A 14,868-nucleotide genomic window follows, 5' to 3' on the forward strand; every position below is an offset into this window, starting at 1 on the left:
AGAGTCCATAGTCTTTCATGGTTCATCTCCCCCTCCGATTGCTTTACTTTTAAATTCACATTAGGTTACAGTACTAAGTACAAGAGCTTCAGCATATTCTTGCACTGAAATATTTTTCAACTAATGTGCTTTGAGGCACCTTTTCTTTTAGGGTACAATATATTCAGATGCATGCAATGATTTCCCTTTTCATGTAGGAATATAGCTCAAATGTCCTCACAGCTGTCCTTTCACTGATTTATTAATTTTATTCTTTATTTTTTAGCTATACATGTATATTTACATATATGTAGCCAACTATATTTGTCATCTTCTAAAATACAATTACTTAATATAAGAGAATTGTTTTCAAGCAGATAATGAATATGGAAAATATTATTATAAAGGTGGAGAAAATAAATCAGTCACTAATGTCATAGAGTTAATGCATTTAAATTTATTTATTTCCTTACTATAACTACATAGTTCTAAAATATTAAATAATTTAGTACTATAATAATTAATACTTCCAGAATACCAAAAGAGCTTGTATTAAAGTAACAGATATAAACTTAACATAAATTATAAAAATGAACTGCTTGAGTGAGTAAATGCAAGCAGAAAATGGATAGTGTCCAATCTTTGAAAGAATGGAATTAAACTGTGAGGTCCATATTTATCCATTTTATGAATTTAGAACACACCCACATCCATTTGGTGCATGGATGATAAGCTCAGGCAGAAAGCAGGAGTCTCACTTGTGGGACGATTTAGAGATCTGAGTATGCAGCTGGGAGAACCTCTGCCAGGTGAGAAGAGAAATGTATGGAGCCCCATCAGGGAAATCCCCAATAATCTCCATATGTCCTCTTAAATTATTTCCTAATCTATATGAGCCTGCAAACTCAAAGCAGCCCAGTGGGGAGAAATTGCTGCAAGGCTGAAAACTTTGAAAAATTCAAGTAGTACCTAGAGTGGAAGAAAACAAGTTTGGAGTTCAAGACCAGCACAGTTTATTAAATTCCTCACATTTTACCACCCAGACAGATATGTCTTAGGAGTAAATACTATGTCCCAGGAGCTGACTAAGGGCTATATCCTTGTATTGAGGCAACACTGAAATAGACCAACCTTAAAAAAAAAAACTTAAAATGAAGACCTCACAGAATTATAGTATTCCACCAGGAACATAACTTCTGTTTTATATTCTTTTATGAGATAGTCAGCTAAATATGGCCATAAGAGGAGACAGAGGATAGGTTTAGGAAAAAACAAAGTTTATTATACTCACAAGTCCTAGAGACAGAGGCAGAAATAGGAATGAGGGGAAGATTGAGGGGCCAGATAGAAGAGGTATGGCTCTGGTTGGTTAGTTTGCATATCAAAGACAGGCTTCTGGCTGGGCTCTTTGCTATCTCTAAGATTTAGTAGTCTCTCCTCAGCCAGAAGGTTTTGTAGGATATCAAACCATCATAATATACGGAAAATGAAAAATATTTACAACAGAACTTTTATTAGAAGAAGAATCTATATTATTCAGAGGCAAATGCCAGAATCTATAAATCTCTACAATGTGCTGTTGGTGATGTTTAGTGTAGAATAAAACTTACTGGACATGCAAAGAAGAAGAAAATATGAGCCACAGTCAGAGGAAAAGAGCTATCAAAAGAAACAGACCTAAAGACAAATAGTACTAAAATAAATAAGATAAACATAACTAAATAAATAAGATAAACATAACTTTTCAATGATTATGAAATACAAGTTAAAGAATCTAAAGAAAAGTTATATATATATAATTGCTTAAGAGTTGTCAAGTTTCAGAATAGAGGTATTTCTAAGTTTCTAAGAAAGTACCAAATGTGAATCCAAGAATTAAAATTATAATATTCATGAAAACTGGAGAAAAATAATAACAGAATGAGAAATGAATAAGAAGAAATAAATGGACTTAAAGATAGGTTAATAAAAATTATCAGAAATAAATATCTTAAAAATAAGAATAGAAAATTAAAGACTCAATGACCTGTGGGGTAGTATCATGTGATCAAACAAGAAGAAAGAGAAAGTTTAAGGCAGAAGACCAATTTGAAAAATTATAGATAGCAATCTTCCAAATGTTATTAAAGACATGAAGCCACAGAACCAAGAAGCTCAGCTAACATCAAGAATGACAAATACACAGAAAACTGTAATTTAAAAAAAAAACCTGCTAAAACCAACATTAAAAAGAAAAATTTGAAAGCAACTGGAAAAAGGATGGAGAAGAACATATATAATACATAGATAATGCCAACACAGAGACAGAACTAATACTGTCAGCAGACTTCTCATCAAAAACAATGGGGCCAAGAAATAGTCCAAGATGGTGGAGGAGTAGGAGACTTTAGTTTTATCTGGTCCCAGGAATTCAACTAGAAGCTATCAAATCATTCTGAACACCTGTGAACTCAAACAGAAATCTAAGAAAATAGCTTCAATTCTACAAATAGAAAAGCAACCACTTTCTGCAAGAATGACAAGATGGAAAAACTCACCTCAAAAAAGAAAACAAGAGGCATTACTGACTGCCAGGGACTTAACCAGTATGGATATAAGTAAGATGTCAGAACTAGAGTTCAGAATAACGATTATAAAGATACTAACTGGGCTTGAAAAAAGCATAGAAGATACTAGAGAATCCCTTTTTGGAGAAACAAAAGAACCAAAATCTAATCAAGTCAAAATAAAAAAGCCTATTAATGAGATGCAATCAAAAATGGAGGCTCTAACTGCTAGGATAAATGAGGCAAAGAGAGAGAACTAGTGATGTAGAAGACAGAATAATGGAAAATAAAGAAGCTGAGAAAAAAAAGGGATAAACAGCTACTGGCTCACAGGGAGAGAATTTCAGAGAATGTGATAAAGTGAAACAACAATAGAATAAGCGGGAACCCAGAAGAAGAGGAAAGGGGGGGAGCAGAAGGTATATTGGAGCAAATTATAGCAGAGAACTTCCCTAATCTGGGGAAGGAAACAGGTATTCAAGTCCAGGAGGCACAGAGAACCCCCTCAAAATCAATAAAAATAGCTTGACACCTCAACATACAATAGTGAAACTGGCAGCTCTCAGACAAAGAGAAAATCCTGAAAGCAGCTCCGGACAGGAGGTCCATAACCTACAAGGGTAGAAATATTAGACTAGCAGCAGACCTATCCACAGGGACCTGGCAGGCCAGAAAGGACTGGCATGATATATTCAGAGCACTAAATGAGAAAAATATGCAGCAAAGAATACTTGATCCAGCAAGAATGTCATTCAAAATAGAAGGACAGATAAAAAGCTTCCAAGACAAACAGAAACTAAAAGAATTTGTGTCACCAAACTAGCCCTACAAGAAATATTAAAGGGAATCCTTTAAGTGAAGAGAGAGCCCTAAAGTAACATAGACCATAAAGGAACAGAGACAATATACAGAAACAGTGACTTTACAAGTAATACAGTGGCACTAAATTCATACCATTCTTTTTTTTTCCCCCCACCTACAGGAAACCCACTTTATTTTTTGCTTGTTTTTTGTTTTTGTTTTTATTTTTTTATTTAATTAACATATAATGTATTATTTGTTTCAGGGGTACAGGTCTGTTAAATTCATATCTTCCAATAGTTACTCTGAATGTAAATGGATTAAATGCCCCAATCAAAAGACACAGGGTAGGGGCACCTGGGTGGCTCAGTTGGTTAAGCGACTGCCTTCGGCTCAGGTCATGATCCTGGAGTCCCAGGATCGAGTCCCACATCAGGCTCCCTGCTCGGAGGGGAGTCTGCTTCTCCCTCTGACCCTCCCCCCCCATGCTCTCTCTCTCTCTCAAATAAATAAATAAAATCTTAAAAAAAAAAAGACATAGGGTATCATATTGGATAAAAAAGTAAGACCCATCCATATGCTATCTGCAAGAGATTCATTTTAGACCCAAAGACACCTCCAGATTGAAAGTGAGGGGGTGGAAAACCATTTATCATGCTAATGGATATCAAAAGAAAGCTGGGTTGGCAACACTTGTATCAGACAAATTAGATTAAAACCGAAGACTTAATAAGAGATGAGGAAGGACACTATATCATAATCAAAGGGTCTATCTAACAAGAAGATCTAACAATTGTAAATATTTATGCCCCTAAGATGGGACCAGCCAATTATATAAGCCAATTAATAACAAAATTAAAGAAACACATCAATAATAATACAATAATAGTAGGGAACCTTAACACCCCACTCACAGTAATGGACAGATCATCTAAGCAGAAGATCAACAAGGAAACAAGGCCTTTGAATGACACACTGGGCCAGATGGACTTCACAGGTATATTCAGAGTGTTCCACCCTAGAGCAACAGAATACACATTCTTCTGGAGTGCACATGGAACATTCTCCAGAACAGATCACATCCTGGGTCACAAATCACATCTCAACCAGTACCAAAAGATTAGGATAATTCCCTGCATATTTTCAGACCACAATGTTTTGAAACTGGAACTCAGGGCGCCTGGGTGGCTCAGTCGTTAAGCGTCTGCCTTCAGCTCAGGTCATGATCCCGGGGTCCTGGGATCGAGGCCCGCATCGGGCTCCCTGCTCCGCGGGAAGCCTGCTTCTCCCTCTCCCACTCCCCCTGCTTGTGTTCCCTCTCTCGCTGTGTCTCTCTCTGTCAAATAAAAAAAAAAAATTTCCAAAAAAAAAAAAAAAAGAAACTGGAACTCAATCACAAGAGGAAATTTGGAAAGAACTCAAGTACATGGAGGCCAAAGAGCATCCTACTAAAGAATGAATGGGTCGGGGTGCCGGGGTGGCTCAAATGGTTAAGCATCTGCCTTCAGCTCAGGTTGTGATCCCAGGGTCCTGGGATTGAGCCCCATATCAGGCTCCTGGCTCAGCGGGGAGCCTGCTTCTCTCTCTCCCTCTGCCTCTCCCCCTGCCCACGCTCTCTCTCTCTCTTTGTATCACTGTGTCTCAAATGAATAAATAAAATCTTTTAAAAAAATGAATGGGTCAACCAGGAAATTAAAGAAGAATTTTAAAAATTCGTGGAAACAAATGAAAATGAAAACACAACTGTTCAAAATCTTTGGGATGCAGCAAAGGCAGTACTAAGAGACAAGTATATAGTAATATAAGTCTTTCTCATGAAACAAGAAAGTTCTCAAATACACAACCTAACCTTACACCTAAAGGAGCTAGAGAAAGAACAGCAAATAAAGCCTAAACCCAGCAGGAGAAGAGAATTATTAAGGTTAGAGCAAAAATCAATGAAATAGAAACTAAAAGAGCAATAGAATAGATCAACGAAACTAGGAGCTAGTTCTTTGAAAGAATTAATAAGATTGATAAACCCCTGGCCAGACTTATCAAAAAGAAAAGAGAAAGGACCCAAATAAGTAAAATCATGAATGATGAAAGAAATACAAACAATTATAAGAACATATTATGAGCAACTATATGCCAACACATTAGGCAATCTGGAAGAAATGGATGATTCCTAGAAATGTATAAACCAGCAAAACTGAACCAGGAAGAAATAGAAAACCTGAACAGACCCATAACCAGCAAGGAAATTGAAGCAGTAATCAAAAATCTCCCAACAGGGGCGCCTGGGTGGCTCAGTCGTTAAGCGTCTGCCTTCGGCTCAGGTCATGATCCCAGGGTCCTGGGATCGAGCCCCGCATCGGGCTCCCTGCTCAGTGGAAAGCCTGCTTCTCCCTCTCCCACTCCCCCTGCTTGTGTTCTCTCTCTCGCTGTGTCTCTCTCTGTCAGATAAATAAATAAAATCTTTAAAAAAAAAAAAAAAAATCTCCCAACAAACAAGAGCTCAGGGCCAGATGGCTTCCCAGGGGAATTCTACCAAACATTTCAAGAAGAATTAATACCTATTCTTCCAAAGCTGTTTCAAAAATCCAAATGGAAGGAAAACTTCCAAACTCTTTCTATGAGGCAGTATTACCTTGATCCCAAAACCAAAGACCCCCACCAAAAAGAATAATTACAGGCCAGTATTTCTGATGAACATCCTGATGAACATGAATGCAAAAATTCTCTCCAAGAAGGAATACACCTCAATACCATAAAAGCCATATACGAAAATCCCACAGTGAATAAATCATCCTCAATGGGGAAAAAATAAGAGCTTTTCCCCTAAGATCAGGAACATGGTAGGGATGTCCACTCTCACCACTGTTGTTCAACATAGTACTAGAAGTCCTAGCCTCAGCAATCAGACAACAAAAAGAAATAAAATGCATCTGAACTGTCAAAGAAGAAGTCAAACTCTGACCCTTCACAGATGACATGATACTCTATGTGGAAAACCCAAAAGACTCCACCCCCAAATTGCTAGAACTCATACAGGAATTCAGCAAAATGGCAGGGTATAAAATCAATGCACAGAAATCAGTAGCATTTCTATATGCTAACAATAAGATAGAAGAAGAAGAAATTAAGGAGTCAATCCCATTTACAATTGCACTAAAAACCATAAAATACCTAGGAATAAACCTAACCAAAGAGGCAAAGGATATGTACTCAGAAAACTATAGAACACTCATGAAAGAAACTTAGAAAGACACAAAGAAATGGAAAAGCATGCTCTTGGATTGGAAGAACAAATATTGTTAAAATGTCTATGCTAGGGGCGCCTGGGTGGCTCAGTCGTTAAGCGTCTGCCTTCGGCTCAGATCATGATCCCAGGGTCCTGGGATTGAGCCCTGCATCGGGCTCCCTGCTCAGTGGGAAGCCTGCATCTCCCTCTCCCACTCCCAGGGCCCTTGCTCAGTGGGAAGCCTGTTTCCCCCTGCTTGTATTCCCTCTCTCACTGTGTCTCTCTCTGTCAAATAAATAAATAAAATCTTTAAAAAAAAATGTCTATGCTACCTAGAGGAATCTATACATTCAAGGCAATCCCTCTCAAAATACCATCAACTTTTTTCACAGGGCTGGAACAAATAATCCTAGAATTTGTATGGAACCAGAAAAGTCCCCAAATAGCCAAAGGAATGTTGAAAAAGAAAACCAAAGCTGGCAGCATCACAATCCTGGACTTCATGCTCTATTACAAAGCTGCAATCATCAAGACAGTATGGTGCTAGCACAAAAACAGACACACAGATCAATGGAACAGAATAGAGAACCCAGAAATGGACCCTCAACTCTATGGTCAACTCATCTTCAATGAAGCAGGAAAGAATATCCAATGGAACAAAGACAGTCTCTTCAACAAATGGTTTTGGGAAAATTAGACAGCCATATGCAGAAGAACGAAACTGGACCATTTCCTTACACCATACACAAAAATAGACTCAAAATTGATGAAAGACCTAAATGTGAGACAGGAATCCATCAAAATCCTAGAGGAGAACATAGATAGCAACCTCTTTGACCTCAGCCACAACAACTTCTTGCTAGACACATCTCCAAAGGCAAGAGAAACAAAGGCAAAAATGAACTATTGGGACTTCATCAAGATAAAAAGCTTTTGCACAGCAAAGGAAACAGTCAACAAAACCAAAAGACAGGCTACAGAATGGGAGAAGATATTTGCAAATGTCTTATCAGATAAAGGGGTAGTATTCAAAATCTAGAAAGAACTTATCAAACTCAACACCCAAAAAGCAAATAATCCAATCAATAAATGGGCAGAAGACACGAACAAACATTTCTCCAAAGGAGACATCCAGATGGCCAACAGACATATGAAAAAATGTTCCACATCACTTGGCATCAGGGAAATACAAATCAAAACCACAATGAGATACCACCTCACACCAGTCAGAATGGCCAAAATTAACAAGTCAGGAAATAACAGATGTTGGCAAGGATGCAGAGAAAGGGGAACCCTCCTACACCGTTGGTGAGAATGCAAGCTGGTACAGCCACTCTGGAAAATAGTATGGAGGTTCCTCAAAAAGCTGAAAATAGAGCTACCCTATAACCCAGCAACTGCCCACTACTGGGTATTTACCCCAAAGATACAAATGTAGTGATCTGAAGGGGCACATGCACCCCAAAGTTTATAGCAGCGATGTCCACAATAGCCAAACTATGGAAAGAGCCCAGATGTCCACTGACAGATGAATGAATATACACACAATGGAATACTACTCAGCCATCAAAAAAAAAAAAAAAAAAAGGAAATCTTGCCATTTGCCACAATGTGGATGGAACTAGAGGGTATTATGCTAAGCAAAATAAGTCAATCAGAGAAAGATAATTATCATATGATTTCACTCATATGTGGAATTTAAGAAACAAAACAGAGGATCATAGGGGAAGAGAGGAAAAAATAAAACAAGAAATCAGAGAGGGAGACAAACCATAAGAGACTCTTAATCATAGGAAACAAACTGAGGGTTGCTTGAGGGGAGAGTGGTGGGGGGATGAGGTAACTGAGTGATGGACATTAAGGAGGGCATGTGATGTAATGACAACTGGGTATTATATAAGACTGATGAATCACTTACTCTACCTCTGAAACTAATAATACATTATATGTTAATTAATTGAATTTAAATTAAAAAATTAATTTAAAAAAGGAAATAGAACAAGATTGGAAACCCAAATATTCATTGTCAAATGAATTCACAAAATGTAGTATCCCCATACAATGGAATACTACATAGTGCTAAAAAGGAATAAACAATTGCACACAACAGCATGAATAATTATGCCCAGTGAAAAATACCATACCAAAAAATAGTATATACCATATGATTCCATTTATACACAATTCTAGAAAATGTAAAATAATCCATAGTGATAGAAACCAGATCAGTGGTAGCCCAGAAGAAAGGGTGATGAGAAAGGTGTGAAAGAAGAGATTACAATGAAGCATGGGAAAAATTTTGGGGTGACTGGTGTTCATTTTCTTAATTGCAGTGAAGGTTTCAGAAGTATAAACAGATACCAAAACATATCACATTAATACTATATATGTGGGTAATTATTCTATGTTAATTTAACCATCATAAAGCTGTTAAAAATTTAAAACATTTAAAAAAACAATGGGGCCAGAAAACTGTAGAATAATATCTTTAAAGTATTAAACAAAAAATAAAAATAAAGTGTTAAACACACATATACATACACGCACACACACGCACATACCCTGTCAAATGAGAATACAATACTCATGAAAAAGATTCTTCAAAGACAAAAGGGAAATAAATACATTTTCAGATTAACCCAAGCTCAGAGAATTTGTTGCAAATGATCCATGCACTTGTAGCATGGTATTTTTCACTGGGATAATTAGTATTCCATTGTAGGGGTATACCACAGTTTGTCAATTCATTTGACAATATGAAAAGAAATTATTCCAGAGAAATAAGATTGATACTAGCTAGATATGTGGATCCTAAAAAAGAGTGAAGATCGCTGAAAATGATAAAAATGTGAATGGCTAACACATATGTTCCTATTCTTAAATTTGTTAAAACATGAAAGTTTAAAACCAAGCTGTAAGAAAAACAATATAGGAAAAAATATGAGAGAAAATATATGATTGCAAGGTTCTTACATTTTAGATGAAGTGGTGAAAAATTAATTACAGTTGGTTTGTGATTGGCCAAAGACATATATTATAAGCCCTAGATCAACTATTGGAACAATGGATAATAATAACCAACCAATGATATAAAATAAAATGCTAAAAGCATGAGATTAATCTAAAAGAATGCAGGAAAGGGTTCTAAAGAATACTACATAATAGATGGGACAAATAGAAGAAACTGGTGAATGGTATAAATATATCTATCAATATTAGTTATTGCTACTAAGTAAAAATTAACTAGGCCAATGAAAAAGAAGATAAAGTAGGATTGGATAAAAATGGTAAACCCAAGTATTTGCTGTTTCCAAAGATAGCAATTTAAATATAAAGACACAAGTTGAAAGCAAAAGTTTGAAAAACGTGTATCTTGCATAAAAGAAGCATGTGAAAGATGGAGTACTTATGTTAATTTCACATAAAGTAAAATTCAAAAGAGAATTACCAGAAAATAATTAAGAGTATTTCATAATTTAAAAGATTGATCAGTTCAGATGATGTTGAATTCATTAAGGCAAGAGAAAAAAGGCATGAAAATTGTAAGAAAAGAATAAAACATAATTATGTAATTTAAAAATTTTTTAAAGATTCCACAAAAAAGAGCTATTAGAACTAATACACACAAAAAAATAGTTTCTTGGGGCACCTGGGTGGCTCAGTTGGTTAAGTGTCTGCCTTTGGCTCAGGTCATGATCCCAGAGTCCTGGGATCAAGTCCCACGTCAGGCTCCCAGCTCAGTGGGGAGTCTGCTTCTCCCTCTCCCTCTGCCCCTCCCCCTGCTCCTTCTCTCTCTCTCTCAAATAAGTAAAATCTTTAAAAAAAAATTTCTTTATATTAGGAACAAAAAATGGAAAATGAATTTTTTGAAGACACCATCATTTATAAATATTAAAAAACTTAAAATATTAAGGGATAAATTCAAGAAAATATTTGTAAGCTCTCTGCATTGAAAATTGCAAAACATTACCGAGAAAAATTTAATAGACCGAGAAAGGAAAAATGTTTATGGATTAGAAGACTTTACCCCATTAAGATGTCTATTCTACCCAGCTAATTTGTGCTTTGAACATGACCCAAGTAAAACCCTCTTACTCGACCAAAAAACAATTAACCATGTAATTCAAAAATAATGTGGAAATAGACAAATATTGAAAAAGAAGAATTGGAATATTTGTAATACCAGAATCCTAGATATATAATAAAGATATTGTTTTCACTGTGCAGTAGTATCATAATGAGACAAATTGACCAGTGGAAAAAAGGGAGCCCACAAATATACCCACACACAGATCACTTGTTTTATGCACCAACACAATTCAATGGAGAAAAAAATTTTCCCTAGAAATGATGGGATAACAACTGGATTTTAGTATGGTAAAAAAATGGAAAATTGGCCTGTTCCTTATACCAACTAAATCAGTTAAAGTTGGATCATAGACCTAAATATAAAGCCTCTAAAAGAAAGAATTGTATTATACTTTCAGTCATTCATGATAGACCAATATTTATTTACTAGAATTCAAATTAGTCTTCAGGAATAATTTCAATTTCCAATTCAAAAAAAAAAAATCATCACAAAAAGGAAAAAAAAAAGCCATAGATTGGGAGAAGACATTTGCAATACATATATTGGATAAAAGGCTCATATGTATTCTACATAAAGCAGTTTCATAAACCAAGAGAAAAAATAAGCAACCCAATTTAAAAATTACAAAAATCACCTCACAAACCTATACACCATGTGTTCTGTACCACTACTCACCAGTGAAACTCAAAAGAGAAATACATTAAGTATCATATTACTGTACCATCAAAAAGAATAAAATCTTGCCATTTGCAGTGATATGGATGGAACTAGAGGTATTATGCTAAGCGAAATAAGTCAGAGAAAGACAAATACTATATGATTTTACTTATATGGGGAATTTAAGAAACAAAAAGATGAAAATAGGGGAAGGAAAGGAAAATAAAATATAAACAGAGAGAGAGGCAAACCATAAAAGGCTCTTAAATGTAGGGAAAAAGCTGAGGGTTGCTAGATGGGAGGAGGATGAGGGGATAGGGTAACTGGGTGAAGGGCATTAAGGAGGGCATTGGATGTGATGAGCACTAGGTGTTATGTACAACTAATGAGTCACTGAACTCTACCCTGAAACTAATAATACACTATATGTTAACTAACTTGAATTTTTTTAAAAAAAGAATATATTAGGTTTCTATTACATATGCTGAGGGTGTAAAATATTTCTAAAGTAAGAAAAAATACATAAATAATGCAATATCTATATAAATTATATATCAAATGAAATCTTGTATCAAATAAAAAGTAGCTTCTATGATAAAAAATAAATTAAAAAACCCTGCCATTTCCATGTTTTTTAAGGATTAGGATCAACAAGATCTATACATTACTGCAAGAATATTAAAATGGTACTTTGGGAAATTCTCTGGCAACTGATTCCACACATAGGTAGATTTTTAAGAAAAATAAGTATGTCTATATATCAAGAGTTATAGACTAGATTGCCCATAGCAGAAAATGTTGAAACTAGGAGAATAGATGAATATTTTTTTGCTATATTTATCCAATGGAAACTACTTGGCAATAAAAAGGAGGACCTATTGCCACATGCAACAGCTTGGATGGAAATCACAGATATTTTCTTGAGAGAAAAATGTCTGAAGCAAAGATGTTAATAGAGTATAATTCCACTCATATGAAGTTAGAAAACAGTGAAAATTAATCATGCTCTATAAGTTCAGAACACTAGTTATACCTTTGGAGATGAGTAGTATATTAACTCGAAGGTATCACAACAGGGTTGCTTATGGGGTGCTGGAAATTTTCTGTCTTGATCCGGGTGGTGGCTTATATGGGTTATATATATGATTATATGAGTTACATATATAAACATGTAAAAAATTAGCTAAGGTTACTCTAAAATTAATCCATCTTTTTACATGATTATATGTATGTTAAGTGTCAGAAAAAAATCAACTGTAATCATCTAAGTTGTGAAATTGTGCTTCATTGATTTTGTTGAAAATGCTTTGTGTCAATAAACCTAAGTTCCCAACTCTTTTGCTAATGAAGCAATGAAATAATTAATAGTAAATGAAATTAAAGTAAAACACTGGCAGCTTTGTTGATATGCATTTGATACTTGAAGAAACTATTTGAAAACTGTATTCTGTCACATAGTGTTTACAAACTCTAATAAAAATCATCTCACTATGTTGTTTCCTACATAACAACACAAAATTGAGAAGCAACACCATATTTTTAAGCTATAGCACTGTTTTTAGTATAACGATAAGAAGAAATTAAAAGGAGATAACACTTGATCAATTGATCAGTTCAAAGTGTCTGAATGGCAGAAATCAGCTGGGCAATGAACTTTAGCCAAGAATGACAAGTGAATAAAAATGTCCTCCAGGCTCCTGGCTGACTCAGTCAGTAGAGCATGCAACTCTTGATCTTAGGGTTGTGAGTTTGAGCCCCATGTTGGGTGTAGAGGTAACTTAAAGTCTTTTAAAAAAAAGTTACAATGAAATTTTACTCTTTCTATAAGTAATTTTGTAAAGAATTTAAATATTAATCATTTTCCAAATAACTGATAGTATTTAAAATGGAGTTGTCACTTTTTGAAATCCAAAAAAAAAAACTCGAAAAAAATATTTCCTTTTCTGGTATCATTGCTTATGTAACCAGCTTGGGTCGGTCATAAATATGGACTATAGTTAACTTTTAAAAGTAGCACAGGTGTTTTCAGAGTTAATTGCATAAAATGTAAAGAGCAGTTACCCAGAATCTTGGTGAAGGACATCAGAAATATATCAATATTGTTAATTGTGCTATTAAAATTAACAGTAAGCCATCCTTATTAATTGATTAATTTTTAAGGTATGACAAAGGAAAGGATATTGAATTATGCATGAAGGTAAAAAGATTCTTCAAAGGATATTGTTTTAGAAACCTGTACACATTATTTGGTATTTTTATAGTTTTTTTTAATTTAATGAAAACAGTAAAATATTCAAAGTGGAAATTTTTTCTTATTTTTATGCTTTTTTTAAATAAAGCTTTTTTATGGGATAATTTTAGATTTAAAGAAAAACTGCAATGATCATTTAGATGAAGTCTTTGAAAAATTAATGTAAAAATAAATGAAGGAATTATGATTAGGATAATTACATAAACATTGAATAAATATAATTTTTGTAAAATAAGTATGTTTACAACAAATTTTTAGTTTCTCTGTATTAGACAGATGAGACCTAAGTATATTAAATAGAAAATAGATGGCTGTCATTTACATAGATAGGATTTTTAAGTAGAAAAATGAAAAAAATCACCCAGTGATTCATTCAAACATAAAATATTAAATAAAATATTACAATGAACAATTATACATTTCAAAGTAGATTATATTACTTAATTTTGGTAGGATTAGTTGATTGAACAAAAGATCAAATAAAATTTAATTAGTATAATCAAAATTCATTGAGGACTCATAACCTCTGTTTCTGAGAGAAGGTAAATTCCTCATTAAAGCATTTCTAACTGCATTTTTTCTTGAAAATAGTGTTCAGGAGGTAATTCAGCTATGGCTGTGGTAATAAAGTTGATCAGAAATAAACAACAGAATAGATTTTATACTAGACAGAGAACCAAATATCATTCTTAATTAATTAATTCAGATATTATTGTTCTGATGGAAGTATTTCTTCCTTTGGAACTAAGACCTTCAGACCAGCAAACCATAAGGCCACAGGTTCAGGAAAAAAAGAAAAATTGCTAAAGGATCAGTAGGTGTAATATGAACAGTGTCATTCCCATTTCCACCCCTTGACTCTTGGACCTGCCAATCCTGGTCAAGACAAAGACACCACCATATATTAGATGCTGACTTGGAGCATCTACAGCCTGGAGAATCTTGCCACAGCTCACTGAAACTGAGTTTTCAAAAAGCCATGCCACTGTTCTATCAATTCAACTGCTTCAGGGTGCTGAGGAACATGAATAGACTAGTGAATTCCAAACGTGTAGGCCTACTGTTGCATTTCATTTACTGTGAACTGAGTTCCTTAATCAGAAACAATGCTGTGTGGATTACCATGATAGTGGATAAGTTCACAGATGGTTGTTTTGGCAGAAGCATTGTGTGTAGTGAAGGCCTATCCACACCCAGGTGGTCTATCCCAGTAAGAACAAATGGAAGTGTCCAATGTAATCACCCCACCAGCAGATAGCTGGCTGATCACCCCCAGAGACTGTCATGCCAGGAAATCAAGTCGGTCTCTGCTGCTAGCTGA

This window comes from Phoca vitulina, unplaced genomic scaffold (assembly GCF_004348235.1).
Source record: "Phoca vitulina isolate PV1807 unplaced genomic scaffold, GSC_HSeal_1.0 scaffold71, whole genome shotgun sequence".
NCBI lineage: Eukaryota > Metazoa > Chordata > Mammalia > Carnivora > Phocidae > Phoca > Phoca vitulina.